We start from the raw sequence: 17078 nt of genomic DNA on the forward strand, positions 1-17078 counted from the left end.
AAGGGGTTAACTACTGCACTGTAATTGTTCAGTGGCTACTTTCCTCATGGTAAGGGTAGAAGAGACTCTTTAGCTATGGTAAGCAGCTCTTCTAGGAGAAGGACACTCCAAAATCAAACCATTGTTCTCTAGTCTTGGGTAGTGCCATAACCTCTGTACCATGGCCTTCCACTGTCTTGGGTTAGAGTTCTCTTGCTTGAGGGTATACTCGGGCACACTTCTATCTAGTTTCTCTCACTCTTGTTTTGTTAAAGTTTTTATAGTTTTTATAGGAAATATTTATTTTAATGTTGTTACTATACTTAAAATATTTTATTTTTCTTTATTTCCTTTCCTCACTTGGCTATTTTCCCTGTTGGGGCCCCTGGGCTTATAGCATCCTGCTTTTCCAACTAGGGTTGTAGCTTAGCATTTGATAATAATAATAATAATAATAATAATAATAATAATAATAATAATAATAATAATAATAATAGTGCCTGCCTAAAGTCCCTAAGGAATAAGCTTTCAATGGCATCAAGATTAAGACTATTTTGACTCGTATTATTATTATTATTATTATTATTATTATTATTATTATTATTATTATTATTATTATTATGTGTTGATAACCACTGTTGTTGCGAGCTATGACGCCAAACTGCTGAACTCTATCATATTCATTCTAATAAAACAAGCGAAAAGTCCGTGACCATTATTATTATTATTATTATTATTATTATTATTATTATTATTATTATTATTATTATTATTTTCATTTATTATTATTATTATTATTATTATTATTATTTTCATTATTATTTTCATTATTATTATTATTTTCATTTTCATTATTATTATTATTACTATTATTATTATTATTATTATTATTATTATTATTATTTAAATAATAATTGTGAACGCTCAGGTCCTAACCTTCTATTCTGAATCCATGAAATTTATAAACGAAATTTATAAATGAATTGTCGATGTTCATTGACAAAAGCCATATCTAACAGGTAACATGATTTATTAAACTGTGACTGTTTTTAATCAGCATCAAAACATAATGACATGGGCCTTAGGACTATAAGTAAAACCAAACGAAAGTGGCGGGTGAGACACAGAATATATCGTGTGGAAATCTGTCGATTTCGGTCATTTTACCTGGACAGGGGGATTAGAGAATTCCTGAAACAGAAGATGGATTAAGGTCTTAGAGGGGGGAGGCCTCGTTCCGTCAGTCTTCTTCATAGCGTTGTTTCTCAATCTTTAGTTTTATATGTGTGTGTATATATATATATATATATATATATATATATATATATATATATATATATATATATATATATATATATATATATATATATATATAACGAAAGCTGACACGTGATGAGCATAAATATGTATTATAGCCAGGAAGGGACAATTAAGAGACTTGATTGGAGTTAGTAGTTTCATCCATTAGGACATCATTAGAATCAACAATGAGAATATATACAAAGACATAGTATTCATACAGGAGAAGGGGATCCATCAGCTGTCGGTTTCTTGATAATTCCAGAAAAGTCAGATTTTACATAAAAGAATAACACTGGATTATCGGAAAACAGACCAGAGCTTAGGTCAAGATTTAAATCCCACAATCTATCCTTTCATATCTTAAGCCCTTGAGGAATGAATTTTCAGCTTATAAGGATAGGACTCCAATCGTGTCATCAAAAGCCATAAATGTCACTTCAAACAAACCTTGTTTATAATTGGTACTTCATCTCTCCGTATATAAAGCAGTGATTCGGATAAGTAGTAGAGTCAATCGACAGTACTTACAATGGCAAATTCTACAAAGCGCTTTCTCTCTTCTTCAGCCAAGGAATCGTTAATAATGTTCAAAGATATTTTACTAAAGAAAAGAAAAACAATGCTCCTTTGATTGACGCGGCAAAAGTTTGTGATCGTACGAGTGAAGCAACAACAGTTTCAAAAAAGGACTGTTGAGAGAATCATTATGGAAGGAAATGATTTCGAAAAAGATTTTGGACAACGTATGTTCAATGATAAGAAAAGAGTTCGTCCTCGACCAGTGATCGATCTGGATGATTTTGACAAGAATGCATTACGTTGAATAGTGTTAAGGTTCTATGTTAGAAAAGAGCTACCCACCATAACTACTGTTTTGTGAGAAGCCCGCAAAGACATTAAATTAAAGGATTGTCGTGAATCTCTTGGAAAAACCTTGCATGAAATCGGATTTCATTATGGGAAAGGTTAGCCATTCTTCATTGTGAATTACTACACAATGTTATTATTGATTGATTGATTGATTATTGGGTATTATCTGGCATCATAACAACGAAGGTCCTTGATGATGTTACTGATGTAAATGAAAAGTCTCTTAATTGATATTATTAAAGCAACAATAGAATAATTACCACACCAAAGAGTAACTTGATATCACAACCAAAAGGTGTAACCAGCTAAATGTTGAAACGTGTTACAACACGTTTCCGTAGTGTAGTGGTTATCACGTGCGCTTCACACGCGCAAGGTCCCCGGTTCGATCCCGGGCGGAAACATGTTCAGTAGCTTTTTATGGTAATACTTATACCATTGTATTTTGTGGATGGTATGGTCTCTGATAAACTCATAATCTCATTTGGTGTTGTTTTGAAAAGCTTTAATGGTTATTTAGCAATGATATTGTAAAAGGCAACTGAGGCATCATGTTCTTACTAGCTGAGAGACCATGGCTTCCCAATTACAATTATTTTGATATCCATTATCATCATCTCCTCCTAGGCCTATTGACGCAAAGGGCCTCGATTTGATTTCGTCAGTCGTTTCTATGTTTTTGAGCTTTTAATTCAATACTTATTCAATACTTCTCCATTCATCATCTCCTGCTTCACACGTCATAGTCCTTAGCCATGTAGGCCTGGGTCTAAGGTTAATTAAACTCTTCTGGTGCCTTGCTGAGCCCAGTTGAAAGTTTGGTGAACTAATCTCTCTTGGGAGTGCAAAGAGCATGCCCAAACCTTCTCCGTCTATCCCTCACCATGATCTCATCCACATATGGCACTAGATTAATCTCTCTAATACTTTAATTTCTAATCCTGTCCTGCTATTCAACTCCCAATATTCTTCTGAGGGCTTTGTTCTCAAATCTCAAAAATCAGCTGGATATTGTTTCATTGTCATACCACGACTGAAGTCCATACAATAACACCGATCTCACTAAACTGATATACAGCCGGATTCTTATAAGTGATTTCAGGTGATTTGATTTCCAAATATTACTTAACCTACTCATTGTCCTATCTGCTTTTTGCAGTCTTTTAAATTTTATAGACCCTGCATTAGAGATCATAGTTCCTAAATATTTACTTGGTAATTAGTTGAAAACAGTGATGCTATTCGGACAAAAAAAAATTCCAGACAACCAACTATAGTCCATTTCTTTTAGCGATGCATATTTGCACCGACTCGCGGCGGTGCACTTTTAGCTCGGAAAAGTTTCCTGATCGCTGATTGGTTAGAATTATCTTGTCCAACCAATCAGCGATCCGGAAACTTTTCCGAGCTAAAAGGGCACCGCTGCGAGTCGGTGCAAATCTGCATCGCTAAAAGAAATGGACTATAGTAGGAAACTTTTTCTAGCTAAAAGGGCACCTTTGTAAGTGAGTGCAAATCTACCTCATTTAAAAGAAAGGAGTATAGAGACCAGCATGGCTTTAATACATCGCATTGGGTCCAAAATTGGAGCATTTACTTGAATCACTCACCACGTCCATCCCACAAGACCTGTATACTTTGCCATATTGCAACACTGATCTATTGCTTTGTTTATACTTGTATATTTTCATTTATTTCGTTTTTATTACCATTAGCAACAGTATCGTGTTATTCTACGTTATTAGATGATGACAAAAACTTCTTGAAACTAAAACAATGAATTGCCATACAGTTTTTGAAATAGCAATCAAAAAAATCTTTCTTTTGCCTTCTAATGTCACATGTCAGGTTCCAACACTAAACATTTTGAACATCATCAAGCCACACATGAAGAGTAAGTACATTTTTATAGACATTCCTGACATACTGTATCATCTGCCTTGACTTCTTTGCTGTTTAAATCTTTATCCCTCGCCCGGTTTCAACATTTTTCATAACACGGGTGGTAGGTGGGTGGGTTTGATACGAAATTTAATTGGAGGCGTCATGACACAAAGCGATTGGTACCAATTGTTAAGGTCCTGTGTCAACCGGTGACCTTTGAGGTCAGGTCAAGGGTCAAATTGAGTTACTACCTATTTAAAATTTTACCCCATTTCAAAATCACAGGCTTGGCACCCTTGGTTGACGTGGTCTACACATATCGGAAACGGCGAACCCAATGAGTTTTACATGTGCACAATTTTGGAATCTGTGGCTCTTCTCGTCTCTTCGTCACGGCTGACAAAAAATTATCCATCACAGCACATTGGGCACTACCTAGCACGTGCCACATTCCACCAATTGACTCGCGACGAGCACCATAAGATTTCTTCGGTACTGGCGTATTGACCGGTGTCATCCCGTCGCGATTGGCCCAATCGTTTGGCCTACAGATCCTATCCGAAACTTTTCTTTCGTCATCCTGTCAAGAAATTTCCAGACCTAAAAGCATATCAGTTTTATTTCCTCCTATTTTGTATTAGAGGTCAATTTCACTGAATTAATTATTTCAGCATATTAAAATTAACACAGGGTGCTTATTGTGTTAATTTGTCATGCCTTTGTTATTACAATTAAATTGATTATCCATAAGCCAGGTAAATTGTGTAGATATATGATTTCATTTAATCAAGGATGAAAACCACTGTTTCCGCCCGGGATCGAACCGGGGACCTTGCGCGTGTGAAGCGCACGTGATAACCACTACACTACGGAAACCTGTATGTTAAGGTGTGCAATTAGAAATATTTCATTCTCTGTCTTTTCTTCAAGTGGAAATATACTAAACTTTTTTAAGAGTATTAAATTTTTTGTATTATTCATAAGAATGCTGATGAAGAAGAGCAGGTCAGAGAGGTCTAAATTTGTCATAATAAAACTATTAATAGGTCATCTTCACTGTCAGTGCGACATTACTCCTACAGCAAGGGATTGTGTATCTTATGTCACCACATATCTAGAGAAGTTTCCGTAGTGTAGTGGTTATCACGTGCGCTTCACACGCGCAAGGTCCCCGGTTCGATCCCGGGCGGAAACAGTGGTTTTATTTTATTTATTTATTTATTTTTTTTTTTTGGAGAAGATTAAATTAGTTTCTGTTAATACACTACAAAACAAGCATGTAAGCACTCATTTATAACCATCAATTGTTTAAGTTAAATAAATCTGTTTGGTGTAATCTAACTGACTGGGTGCTCTGACGTTAAAAAAGCTCTTAATGTCACCCCATGTAGTAATGTTGGTGCCACACAAGCAGAAATATTGATTTAGTTACTTCTTTCGGCTACAAAGAGTCAGGTCTGTCTGTATAAACGAATTTAAACGAGGTGCTTCCACTTAATTTTGAATTTTTTTAAAGAATTGTATGATTACAAATTAATTTGCTGGAAAGCTAATGTGTTTCTGTGAATGTATGCATTTATAAAACAAGTTTGCAGGCGCTCATATATATATATATATATATATATATATATATATATATATATATATATATATATATATATATAAGTATATATATATATATATATATATATATATATATATATATATATATATATGTATATTATATATATATATATATATATATATATATATATATATATAAGTATATATATATATATATATATATATATATATATATATATATATATATATATATATATATATATATATATATTAGAGAAAAAAATACAATTGACATATGAAAAGAATTGTGTATATTATTGCGGTAGATGAAGAGAGAACGAGTAATAAATATATATAAGTTCTTAATTGGAATTATCGGCAGCCATTTAATTCATCTTTTATGCATAGTAGTTAGTCGTTTTTTTCACATTAAAAGCATTTATCATCAAAATACAAGAAACTTTACCTTGTACGCCATAACCGATGAAAAAAATCTCTTATTATCTGCTTTATATTCTTCATAATGATTTATCCAAACAAATAGATTATTATTTGGATAATGTATGTCACATTGATTATAATTCGGAACAAACCGGTTTTTTTGGTACCTGTATGACAGACAATTGAGTGACAACCTCTGCCAGATTAAACCTCTCCTTGGTCGAGGACGAGGAGGTTTAGCCAAGGTTTAGTCGTTCTTGAGGCCAGCTTACCCATGGCCACCGACGAACTGGCACCGCTGTAAAAATTTTCTGCCAAGGTCAGCTTGACCACGGCTTAACGGTGGCCACCGACGAACTGGCACCGCTGTAAAAATTTTCTGCCAAGGTCAGCTTGACCACGGCTTAACGGTGGCCACTGAAGAACTAGCACCGCTGTAAAATTTTTCTGCCAAGGTCAGCTTAACCACGGCTTAACGGTGGCCACTGAAGAACTGGCACCGCTGTAAAAATTTTCTGCCAAGGTCAGCTTGACCACGGCTTAACGGTGGCCACCGACGAACTGGCACCGCTGTAAAAATTTTCTGCCAAGGTCAGCTTGACCACGGCTTAACGGTGGCCACCGACGAACTGGCACCGCTGTAAAAATTTTCTGCCAAGGTCAGCTTGACCACGGCTTAACGGTGGCCACTGAAGAACTGGCAACGCTGTAAAATTTTTCTGCCAACGTCAGCTTAATTAACCACGGCTTAACGGTGGCCACTGAAGAACTGGCAACGCTGTAAAATTTTTCTGCCAAGGCCAGCTTAACCACGGCTTAACGGTGGCCACTGAAGAACTGGCAACGCTGTAAAATTTTTCTGCCAAGGCCAGCTTAACCACGGCTTAACGGTGGCCACTGAAGAACTGGCACCGCTGTAAAATTTTTCTGCCAAGGTCAGCTTAACCACGGCTTAACGGTGGCCACTGAAGAACTGGCAACGCTGTAAAATTTTTCTGCCAACGTCAGCTTAATTAACCACGGCTTAACGGTGGCCACTGAAGAACTGGCAACGCTGTAAAATTTTTCTGCCAAGGCCAGCTTAACCACGGCTTAACGGTGGCCACTGAAGAACTGGCACCGCTGTAAAATTTTTCTGCCAAGGCCAGCTTAACCACGGCTTAACGGTGGCCACTGAAGAACTGGCAACGCTGTAAAATTTTTCTGCCAAGGTCAGCTTAACCACGGCTTAACGGTGGCCACTGAAGAACTGGCAACGCTGTAAAATTTTTCTGCCAAGGCCAGCTTAACCACGGCTTAACGGTGGCCACTGAAGAACTGGCAACGCTGTAAAATTTTTCTGCCAAGGCCAGCTTAACCACGGCTTAACGGTGGCCACTGAAGAACTGGCAACGCTGTAAAATTTTTCCTCCAAGGTCAGCTTAACCACGGGTCAACCATGGCCACTGAAGAACTGCCAATGCTGTAAAATTTTTCTGCCAAGGTCAGCTTAACCACGGGTCAATAGTGGCCACTGAAGAACTGGCAACGCTGTAAAATTTTCTGCCGGGGTCAGCTTAACCACGGGTCAACCGTGGCCACTGAAGAACTGGCAACACTGTAAAATTTTTCTGCCAGAGTCAGCTTAACCACGGGTCAACCGTGGCCACTGAAAAACTGGCAACGCTGTAAAATTTTTCTGCCTGAGTCAGCTTAACCACAGGTCAACCGTGGCCACTGAAGAACTGGCAATGCTGTAAAATTTTTCTGCCAGAGTCAGCTTAACCACGGGTCAACCATGGCCACTGAAGAACTGGCAACGCTGTAAAACTTTTCTGCCTGAGTCAGCTTAACCACAGGTCAACCGTGGCCACTGAAGAACTGGCAACACTGTAAAATTTAAAATTTTTCTGCCTCGTTTAATAAGTAATATTTTGCTTCACTGTCGTTAGAAGCTAGAAAATTAGGAATGCATTAATAAACAGCAATTATATTTGTGATGTATAACTTATGTTGGCTTCATATACCGTATAATGAAAGGGGGAATACTTAATTTGGCAATGCAGGTCCCTGCCTAGCCATGCCCACTTCACCATCAAGAAACCGGTGGAGTATAGTCCTCTGCGGAACAAAGCCCACAGGTATGTCCTACCACTAGCATCTGTATATGGTCTTTCTATGCCAGTCAACACCCACAAACTTTTTTAGTTTACCAATCCATCGTCTTCTTCTCCTTCCCTGCTTTTTTTTCCATTCTCTAGGGACCCATTCTGTTATTCTTAATCATATGTCTTATCCATGTCCATTTATTCATGGAAATATCCTCTACTTTAGCTAGCTTTTTATCCATGTTACTCTTTTTCTGTCTCTTAGTGTTATTCCCATTAATTTTCTTCCCATAGCGTGTTGAGTTGTAACTAGTTCTAAGGCTTTATTAAGGCTCCAAGTTAATACTGGTAGGACCATCTGATTGAATATTTTTCTCTTTCGAGAAAGTGGCATTTTGTTTTCATAATCTCATTTTGTTTACCAAAAGCTCTCTCTCCCAGGCTTATCCCTGTCCTAAGCACGTATATTCATTAACACTCTCTAAGGGTTCGTCCATAACCCTTATTTGTTGTCTGCATTATCATTGAACATTACCTTTGTTTTGCTCATGTTCAGTTTCAGTCCTACTTTATTGCTTTCTTTATTCAGATCTTCTATCACCTTTGCAATTCTTCCCATTATTTACTAAACAGAACTATGCCATCTGCAAATCATAAGGTTTTAAGGAATTTCCATTAATATTAATTCCTACATTTTTCCAATCTAATTTTTTTCTAAAACTTGTTATAGGCATGCTGTGAGTAATTTAGGAGAGATGGAATCTCTTTGTCTAACTCCTTTCTCAATTGGAATTTTGTCACTTATGTAGTTTTAGGATTACTGTACTTTCTGGGCTTAACTTTAAGGGCTTTCATTACTGCTGAAGTTTTGACAGAATCAAACACTTTCTCATAGTCCATATATCCTGTACATAATTGTTCGTCATACTCTAATAAATTACATGGATGTGGTCAGTTGATTATCCACTCCTAAAGCCTGCCTGTTCTCTTTGTTGATTAAAACCTAGCCGTTTTTCTATTCGGTCTAATATGATTTTGGTAAATATATATATATATATATATATATATATATATATATATATATATATATATATATATATATATATATTGGAGAGTAAATCCAGATAAAACTAGCTTCATTTAGCTTGAAGTCTCAATATTGCAATGTCATTTTCTATCTTGAACTGTGGAAAACACCTGTTTCCGCCCGGGATCGAACCGGGGACCTTGCGCGTGTGAAGCGCACGTGATAACCACTACACTACGGAAACTGTTGCTCTGGTCTTGTGTTTTCAAATTAAAATCTTTCAAGCTTTAAAATCCCCTAATGAAAGAAAATAAAATTCTACTGGAATATTCTCCTTTCAAAGTTTAAGTTTTTCATCAATTAAAAAGCAGTTGAAGGGAAGTGGAAGAGTTTGGCCTAGTGGCATTTAAAGAGATATATTAAAGCTTTATAATTTTAAAATCCTTTCCTCTTCTACACAGGCAGGATAGTGATATTTATTGATGGATTATAGATTGTTCTAAAGTTTTCTTCGTAATATTGTTTGATAGTAGCTTAGAATCCTTTCAAACTTAATGGTTTCTTGATATAACGTTTCCGTAGTGTAGTGGTTATCACGTGCGCTTCACACGCGCAAGGTCCCCGGTTCGATCCCGGGCGGAAACAGTGGTTTTTTTTTCAATTGTTTTATTTACTTTCTGCAATTATATATTGTTAATTATCATACTGCATTTAACTGCTTCAGGAACTCTACTTCACAAAAGATTATAATATAAAGCTATTAAGCTATGAACGAAAATGTCTATAGCTACATAAGAATTTAAACCGGATTTTTTCCAACCATTTTTATACGATTTCATTAATTTAGGCAATTAAAAGTTTTTCTATTTAAATCTCTCTGAAGGACCAGTCTATTGCATTATGTAAGAAAGAGTATCATCCCGTCAACCTCATTTATTTTCACCTGACAAGGAACCGTAGCTTAAGCAATTTGATTCTAATCTTTTCTCTATTTCTCTCTGAACATTTGTTATGAGAATCACTTAAGAGACAAATATCACTGAGATGTTGAAATTTCTTCGTCTCTCGTGTTTCCATATTTGGAAAATTGAGCTTCAATTAGTATATCTTGAAGAATATTCTATGTATCATGGATGGCATTCATACAAGAAATAGAAGTATATTTTCCCTTTAAATCTCTCTCTCTCTCTCTCTCTCTCTCTCTCTCTCTCTCTCTCTCTCTCTCTCTCTCTCTCTCTCTCCAGTGTTTATTACTTTCACTTCCCAAAGGGATATCTATATATGTCATCAAGCTCTTTTCATTTTTTGTCATCTTCCTTCAAATATCAATTAGCATAAATAGGGTGAAGAAAAAATGCTATAAAACGTAAAGTGCTTAATTATATTCAATTGTAATTTCTCAAAAGAAGAAGAAAAAGCCTAGAATTTTTGTATTATTTTATACATTTTCCTATTGGACCCCTTGGGTTTATAGCATCTTGCTTTTCTAACTAAGGTTGTAGCTTAGCTAGTAATAATAATAATAATAATAATAATAATAATAATAATAATAATAATAATAATAATAATGATAATACATCAGGTATTTAGGGCAAATACTTTTAAGAACTTACCTCACGTGTAATGTTATAACCACATACTCATTAACCTGTTTTATTTAGGTGAACTTTCGTGGGCTGTTATTACTATTTTTTTTACTTTCCTAAACAGAGGTTAAAGCTTTACAAGGCGTCCAAATTACTTTTTTGTCTATTTGGTAGGATTTTCGATATTTGACAATGAAATGTTTTTCATAATTAACATAAATCTACTCTCCCTCAAACGTTGAAATTGCATTGTCATTATTTTTTATTGCTGCATCTTGCAGCTGAGATATAAAAACAGTATATTTACCTAAAAGAAATTATATATAAATTAAGTATTTGAATTTTTATTAGAGAAATAGATTAATATGTAAATTATGAATTCAATCGAGTTTTTAATAGGACGTTCGTCTTTCCTTTGGCGATTTGAATATGTTCTCTCTCAAACGTTGAAATTTCATTGCCATTATTTTTTATTGCTGCATCTTACAGTTAAGATATAAATAGAGTATATTTACCTAAAAGAAATTATTTATAAATTAAGTATTTGAATTTGTATTAGGGAAATAGATTAATATGCAAATTATGTTATAAATCGAGTTTTTAATTGGACGTTATTTCCTTTTATGTTTTTTGGATAGATATTCATTTTATAGACACGATTCAACAATTTACAGACATATTTCAACACTTTATAGACACAATTCAACACTCCAGCAAAATTTCACCTTTTCAAGAAATCGTTGAAACAAACTATTTCACATTATGGTTTCTTAAGTAATTCAGTCAATCACTCTCGATATCAATATGACTAAAGTCTTGTGCTCTTTTACCTTCATTCATTAGATATAGTAGAATTCTATGTGGAATTTTTTAATTAGTATGGGGAAGAAATAAAAAAGAAATAGGTATGAAGCTACTAAAATTATGTCCACAACCCCTGATGAAGCCGTGTTCAATATGTGGTCCTGATAGAAGTATGTCCTTTTAGCGCTCTCTTTCAATATCAATTGTTGCCTGACATCTATAATACATTTATTTAAAGGAGATAACTAATCAATATATAATATTTATATAAATAATACTCTTAATTTCTTGTTAATTACACAATCTTTACTCATTTATATTGAGAAAGCACACTCTCACGGAATCGAGGTAACGGACAGATCCACCTCCGCGAATTCGAAAACAAACCTTGAATCTACCGTCCGGCGCCAGATGAACGACGACTCTTATGGGGCGCTATTGCCGGGAACGGTAGTGTTGGGACTGAGAGTGAAGGCCTGTCAAAAGCAATGGGGGCCACTTTGCCACCTGGCCTCTTTTCTTCTTCTTTTCTCTCTTTCTTTGGCCTTAATCTCTCTCCCTTCCCAAGGAGGCCTTGTTAAACATTGCTCCCTCTTCGCCTTGCCGATAGACGAAGCAATTCCGCGCGCGCGCTCTCTTCCTGTCTCCCCTCCCACTCCATGGGGACGTCTCTCTCTCTCTCTCTCTCTCTCTCTCTCTCTCTCTCTCTCTCTCTCTCTCTAGGTGGGGCCCTCCACTACTCTCATCGGTAACATGCCGAATGAAATATATGAACGTTATTCGATCTGACGATTTCTCTTCTGATTTTCAACAAGAATTTGATGAGGGGCAACTGGGATAGAACCCCCCATATATATATATATATATATATATATATATATATATATATATATATATATATATATATATATATATATATATATATATATACACACACATATATATATATATATATGTATATATATATATATATATATATAAATATATATATATATATATATATATATATATATATATATGTGTGCAATATACGTGTATGTATGTACCGTATGTATGTTTTTCTTCTAACTGTAATATAACGGGTTACCATGACTCTTAAAAAGCCCCATAAAATAAACTAATGAAATCAAATTAAACACTATATTTCGGCCAATACACATTCTCGGTGTTAAATGAGATGAGAAATGGACATGGCTAGTAGTTTATATATGAATGGAAAGGTAGATTTCCACTTAATCTGAAAAGGTTGTGGTTGGTGTAAGGAGAGATTATCCAGATTCAATTTCTTCTAGGTATTTTTTTTTTATAAGCTTGACCTGATCGGAGGTTGACGTCTTGACCTAGCATGGTTACTTGAAATTGAAAACAGACACCTTTATCATTTCGGTTGATTGTTATTAAGGCCCTTGTGAAATTGATTTTTATTTAATCCATTCTGCCGAAGGAACAACAGTTGTCATTGTAACTATTTGGAACTAGACAAACTAGCAGTTTATAATTACTGTACACTAGTGTACGCGACCCGTTTAACATGACGGCTAAATATTTAGATAGATGTGCACACACATACGCACCCCTTCTCTCCTGTGTATGACTACTCCCTCCTACCCGAGGGACGGGGAGAGCTGAGAGTGACCATATGTGTATATATATATATATATATATATATATATATATATATATATATATATATATATGTATGTATGTATGTATATATATACATATATATATATATTATATATATATATATATATATATATAGATATATATATGTATATATATATATATATATATATAGAGAGAGAGAGAGAGAGAGAGAGAGAGAGAGAGAGAGAGAGAGAGAGAGAGAGAGAGCCACACTTGCTATTTATTAAATAGGAGAGATGTTTTAGAGATCATACATGGCGTAGTCTTGCTGGATTATCTTCGTTTATTTAGTGAGGTAATTCTGAAGGGTCTTGTCCACTATGTCCGCTTTCCATTGCCCTTCGGATAAATCTTTATTATTTCTAATAAGTAGAGGATAATCTTTCAACATATAAGAAAAAGAATTGGACATGGGCAGGGCATATAATGAGAATGACAGATAATAGATTCACATTAAGAATAACAGAACGGGTCTCTAGAGATTGTAAAAGAAGCAGGTGAAAAAAAGAAGAGAAGACGATAGATTGATCAACTAAGAAATCTTGTTGGTGGGGACGGGCTTAGAAAGACCATAAACAGACGCGATTAACGGTCGCTCATGAATGGCAAAGGCAAGGAACAGTGACAATTCACTAGAGACTGACCATATATTTTATGATCAGCGCCCAAGCCTCCTCTCCACCCAAGCTAGGACCAGGAAGGGCCCGGCAGTGGCTGTTGATGACTCAGTAGATAGACCTATAGGCTCCCCCAAACCCCCCAACCTTAGCTCACAGGGATGGTAAGGTTGCAGACACTAATGGAACTAACAAGTCTGAGTGGGACTCGAACCACCGACTGGCAAACACCAGGCAGAGACGTTACCAATCAGGCCACAGGAAGTGACTGAGGCCTTTGTTCTGCAGTGGACTAGTAACGACTGATGACATGTCCTTAGTCATGTTTACAGTTTGGCCATTTTCATTACCACGCTGGCCACTGCTGTTTGGTGATGGTGGGAGACTTTTGTCTGATTGCTCACAGCAAACCAACCTTGTCTGAATGGCTCTAACTAGTACAGCATTGCTGATCATGGCGATAGACCAACCTTTTCACCACGTTAAGGTATCCCCATTTAGAAAAAGAATATATATATATATATATATATATTCATAAATATATATATATATATATATATATATATATATATAGATATAGATAGATAGATATAGATATATATATTATTATTATTATTATTATTACTATCCAAGCTACAATCCTAGTTGGAAAAGCAAGATGCTATAAGCCCAGGGGCTCCAACAGGGAAAAATAGCCCAGTGAGGAAAGGAAATAAGGAAATAAATAAATGAAGAGAACAAATTAACAATAAATCATTCTAAAATAAGTACCAACGTCAAAACAGACATGTCATATATAAACTATTAACAACATCAAAAACAAATATGTCATAAATAAATTATAAAAAGACTCATGTCCGCCTGATCAACAAAAAAGCATTAGCTCCAACTTTGAACTTTTGAAGTTCTACTGATTCAACCACCCGATTAGGAAGATCACTCCACAACTTGGTAACAGCTGCAATAAAACTTCTAGAGTACTGCGTAGTATTGAGCCTCGTGATGGAGAAGGCCTGGCTATTAGAATTAACTGCCTGCCTAGTATTACGAACAGGATAGAATTGTCCAGGGAGATCTGAATGTAAAGGATGGTCAGAGTTATGAAAAATCTTATGCAACATGCATAATGAACTAATTGAACTACGGTGCCAAAGATTAATATCTAGATCAGGAATAAGAAATTTAATAGACCGTAAGTTTCTGTCCAACAAATTAAGATGAGAATCAGCAGCTGAAAACCAGACAGGAGAACAATACTCAAAACAAGGTAGAATGAAAGAATTAAAACACTTCTTCAGAATAGATTGATCACTGAAAATCTTGAAAGACTTTCTCAATAAGCCTATTTTTTGTGCAATTGAAGAAGACACAGACCTTATATGTTTCTCAAAAGTAAATTTACTGTCGAGAATCACACCTAAAATTTTGAAAGAGTCATACAAATTTAAAGAAACATTATCAATACTGAGATCCGGATGTTGAGGAGCCACCGTCCTTGACCTACTTACAATCATACTTTGAGTTTTGTTAGGATTCAACTTCATACCCCATAATTTGCACCATGCTTTAATTCTAGCTAAATCTCTATTAAGGGATTCACCAACCCTAGATCTACATTCAGGGGATGGAATTGATGCAAAGAGAATAGTATCATCTGCATATGCAACAAGCTTGTTTTCTAGGCCAAACCACATGTCATGTGTATATAGTATGAAAAGTAATGGGCCAAGAACACTACACTATACATATTAAAATATATGTATATATATATATATATATATATATATATATATATATTAAATTATATATATATATATACATACATAATTATATAGTATATACAGTATATAACCAGAGAGAGGGATCTAATGTAATACTGTCTTGCCAGTCAAAAGATCCAATAACGCTCTAGCGATAATATCTCAAAGGGGTGGCTGGCCCTGGCCAAACCTATTACCTAAAAAAGTAATTATATATATATATGAATAAATATGTATATATATGTGTATATATACTGTATATATATATTTATTCATATATATATATATATATTATATATATATATATATATATATATATATATATGGATAAGTAAATATATATACACACACACAAACACACACACACACACACACACACACACACATATATATATATATATATATATATATATATATATTACATAATTCGGCAAAACCTCTAATATTTTATATTGATAAAAAATTGTTAGACGAAGACCACTTATATTTGAGATTATATTCTTTTAATCTTACTCCACGATAGTCTAGAATCAAAAGCAGACAATTTCTCTCTCTCTCTCTCTCTCTCACTCTCTCTCTCTCTCTCTCTCTCTCTCTCTCTCTCTCTCTCTCTCTCTCTCTAGATATCATTTCAATCTGTGTTCTGCAGAGACTAAGGGGTGAATTTTTAACCTCATAATACCTGCCAGGTCAGTTCTTCTCGCATATACCTTGGCAAGCAGTAATCCTCATATCACAATGTACATTATCTGCTTATTTCACTTTGGCTGACAAGCTTTTGTATTTACTTCTTCTGTTCTTCCTGACTCATACAACATATACAACATTCATCCTTTATGGGTAGGTCTAGTGCTTTTTTTGTGATTAAACCCCATCCTTGTTTTTGTTCTCCAGTTTTTTATGGTAGGCCTATAAGCGAGACATTTAAACAGAACGTTTTTAATTTACTTTAGTATTTATTCGACATTAACCAGCATTTTTTTTTTCATATTGTAACTACTCTTTGGTAGTTCCATATTTTATAGTTTATATATGAAATACTTATTTTAATGTTGTTACTGTTCTTAGGATATTTAATTTTAATTTTTAATTACTTCCCTTGTAGTTTATTTATTTCCTCACTGAGCTATCTTTCCCTGTTGGAGCCCTTGGGTTAGTAGCGTCCTGCTTTTCCAATCATTGTTGTAGCTTAGCAGGTAATAGTAATAATAATATATATGAAAATATTCTGGCTTCCGTGGCAATGAGATCAAAATTAATTCAGACTTTTGGTTACTTGAAAATTTTTGAACCAGTTCATAAAAGACTCGAACTATGGAGTCGACGAATACTTACCTCCGCCAATATGTATGAACACAACCGCATACTGAACAGTCAACTTAACTTGGCCTAGAGGAATTCGCTCTGGCAAATGATTATCACAGCCTTTGCGTGAACCGAGGGCCTTATGCCAGTACCAGCCGTTACATTCCTGAAGCTATTTTCGAACTACTTGTTTAATGCCGTCGGAA

The 17078-nt window shown here is 35.0% G+C and overlaps 5 non-coding genes across 5 annotated transcripts; 3 read left to right on the forward strand and 2 right to left on the reverse strand.

The window, feature by feature from the left end:
• The first annotated feature begins 2482 nt into the window (after window positions 1-2482).
• On the forward strand, window positions 2483-2555 carry TRNAV-CAC (transfer RNA valine (anticodon CAC)). The gene has a single exon. It is a non-coding gene; the product is annotated as a tRNA-Val (tRNA).
• Window positions 2556-4838: 2283 nt separating this feature from the next.
• TRNAV-CAC (transfer RNA valine (anticodon CAC)) lies at window positions 4839-4911 on the reverse strand. Its single transcript has one exon. It is a non-coding gene; the product is annotated as a tRNA-Val (tRNA).
• A 246-nt stretch (window positions 4912-5157) lies between these two features.
• TRNAV-CAC (transfer RNA valine (anticodon CAC)) lies at window positions 5158-5230 on the forward strand. Its single transcript has one exon. It is a non-coding gene; the product is annotated as a tRNA-Val (tRNA).
• A 4094-nt stretch (window positions 5231-9324) lies between these two features.
• On the reverse strand, window positions 9325-9397 carry TRNAV-CAC (transfer RNA valine (anticodon CAC)). Its single transcript has one exon. It is a non-coding gene; the product is annotated as a tRNA-Val (tRNA).
• A 328-nt stretch (window positions 9398-9725) lies between these two features.
• TRNAV-CAC (transfer RNA valine (anticodon CAC)) lies at window positions 9726-9798 on the forward strand. Its single transcript has one exon. It is a non-coding gene; the product is annotated as a tRNA-Val (tRNA).
• Window positions 9799-17078: the final 7280 nt, after the last annotated feature.

The sequence above is a fragment of the Palaemon carinicauda genome, chromosome 22 (assembly GCF_036898095.1).
Source record: "Palaemon carinicauda isolate YSFRI2023 chromosome 22, ASM3689809v2, whole genome shotgun sequence".
NCBI classification, from domain to species: Eukaryota; Metazoa; Arthropoda; class Malacostraca; order Decapoda; family Palaemonidae; genus Palaemon; species Palaemon carinicauda.